Genomic DNA, 2,392 nt, shown 5'->3' with positions numbered 1-2,392 from the left:
AGCGTTCTTACGCCGGAGCCCTTCTGATTCAGCTGTCAAAATCGCTGTTCAGGTTACCTTAAACTGGAGCTGTCACGTCTCCGTCCAGCTGTTCCACCGCCATGCTTCGGCCAGCTGGAGCTGTCATTTCTTCGCGGCTGCCATTTACAGCCGGCTTCTTCCTCCGCTCAACTTACAAAGGCTTCGCCCGAGTTCGCTGATCCCAACCGCCGTTAAGGATCGCTCCTCAGGATGCCTTGTTGTTCCCGGTCTCCCTCCAGGGAACCAGGGACCCCTAAGGATCTGTCAAGCGGTCAGGAACGGGTGCAGACGCTCCGGAGAATTGTCCAGCACACCCGTTCTTCTTGACAGCTGGCCCTGCCTCTCAGCAAGGTTGATATTCTTGTCCGCACACACATCTATGTTACATGCACTGGTAGCCCTATAATTTTTAGATTGCCGGGGACAGGGATGTTCTGTATCAATTAACTCACTGTCCTTGCTGTTTAGTTTAAATATTCCTCCAGAAAATCTGTGAATTTATAGCCGAGCAACTCAGTCCCTTTCTTTGATGGATGCAAACCATCTCTTTTGTACATTTTTTCATTGGACCAGCTACAGACATCGTGACTAATATATCCAAACCCTTCCCCTTTACACCACTTCTTTAGCCACATATTGAATTGTGCTATACGCTGGCCTTTTCCATTTTGCTCCTTGTATACTGGTAAAACTTCTGAAAAAGTAAGCCTACAGCCTGTTCTGCTAAGTTCCTGCCCCAAGCTCTGGAAATCGTTCTGCACAGAGAGTACATCTTTTTGGGACAGATCGTTAGTGCCAAGATGTACAATAGCCTCCACATCACAGTCCTTGCTGTGTCCCCTTCATTCTTGCAGAAGGAATGTCAGAACTGGAAAAAACTTTCCTTCGATTTGCTGCGTATGGAAACACAGCTACTCACAGGAACACCATGTCTAGGAAGAACTTCTACAAGATGTTGAAGGAATGTGATGTGTGTGATGGATGGGAAAGTCATGACCAGCACTGATGTGCTCATTGCCTTCAATGAAGTCAAGTGAACTTGGAATGATAATGGCGGGAACATTGCAAACAAGCTTGCAGGGGCTACTGAAAACACTAAGATTACTTACTAATTGTTCACAGTTGGCTCTGTTTAGCCCCCAAATACTGTTTTCTGCACCCACAAACCATATTAAGAAGATGTCCTTCCTTCATTGTGTCATAAACGTCTTTAAAGGTCTGGTGAAAAATATAGTTCTCAAAAAGATGTATTCAAATGAATAAAATAAAATGCATAGAAGTTATAAGGAAACAAATTATGTTCAAAATATAGTTTGAGTATTTTTTTAAATTGACATATTTGTAATAATGTACTACATGTTTCAATACAAGACAATACTTTTTAGAGTTTAGGCAGATTTATTGAAACTAAACATTTTTGGAGTCTAGAGGCCATAATTTACTGTGTTGTCTGTTTGAAAAGTTAAATTTCAGTTAAGGCTAGTGAAAATAAAGTTGAAACTCTTTTCCCATCCAAATTCACAGATCCCTGGATACTGTATTTATCCCAGAGATTAAAGCCTTAATCTTAGAGGCTTATATGATTTCAGCCGTCTGGTTTACAGCAGTGGTGGGCCATGTTGGAAGGGACAGATAGTGTATTTCAGCTCCTAGTTTCCCAGAAGGAACAAAAATTCTCATTTTCTTTTTATTCTGTTTTTAGGGTTTTAGGTAGCAAAAGGAACAGGAGGCTCTTAGAGTGCTAATCGTCACCATTTTCACTCTTGAAAGTCCCAAATCCCAGTCTGTCTTGCATTTTAGGCTGACTTCAGCCATTTTTCAAAGTTTGGCCAGCTTTAAGGATAGGTATGGGAATTGCATGCAAGAATAAGTGGTTCACCCCTGCGTCACAGCTTAGGGGGAAATGAAAAATCCACTAGCGTATGGTTAATCGATTCCCCCCTCTGTCTCCTGCAGGTTTAAGGGGGCCAACCACATTAACTATATTGAGTTTTTGCAAGCCATTAAATTGCTGAGCAGAAAGTGCTTTAAGGAACAATCTCACGAGGAAGCCCTGCAGGCCATATTGAAGCTAATGGAGGGGAAAAAGCCATCCAACCTGGAGGAACAAGTGAGTGAAGGTTCCTTTGCACCAGGAGAGACAGCCTGATTTCAAAACGCTGTACATTTGAATTACTTGAGCAAAAGGATGTAGCTTGTTCTTTTTCCATGGGAATATGGGAAATAAGTATGGAATGGGATGCTAGGCACAGAATTCAGTACCTTGAGAATCTAAGTTTACTTTTTGAAAAAAATGTTTTTAGTCCCTTTGTTTGCAAGGATATACTTAAAAACAGAGGAATGTACTAAAATGACCGAAATCATATAAATG

At 41.8% G+C, this 2,392-nt stretch overlaps 1 pseudogene; it reads left to right on the top strand.

Annotated features, from left to right (window-relative positions):
• The first annotated feature begins 880 nt into the window (after positions 1-880).
• Positions 881-2,170, top strand: LOC114923275 (annotated as a pseudogene).
• Positions 2,171-2,392: the final 222 nt, after the last annotated feature.

The sequence above is a fragment of the Protobothrops mucrosquamatus genome, unplaced genomic scaffold, assembly GCF_001527695.2.
Source record: "Protobothrops mucrosquamatus isolate PMUCROS unplaced genomic scaffold, P.Mucros_1.0 scaffold2729, whole genome shotgun sequence".
Classification (NCBI taxonomy): domain Eukaryota; kingdom Metazoa; phylum Chordata; class Lepidosauria; order Squamata; family Viperidae; genus Protobothrops; species Protobothrops mucrosquamatus.
Note: the sequence above shows the minus strand (reverse complement) of the source record. Positions and strands in the feature narration are given on the sequence as shown.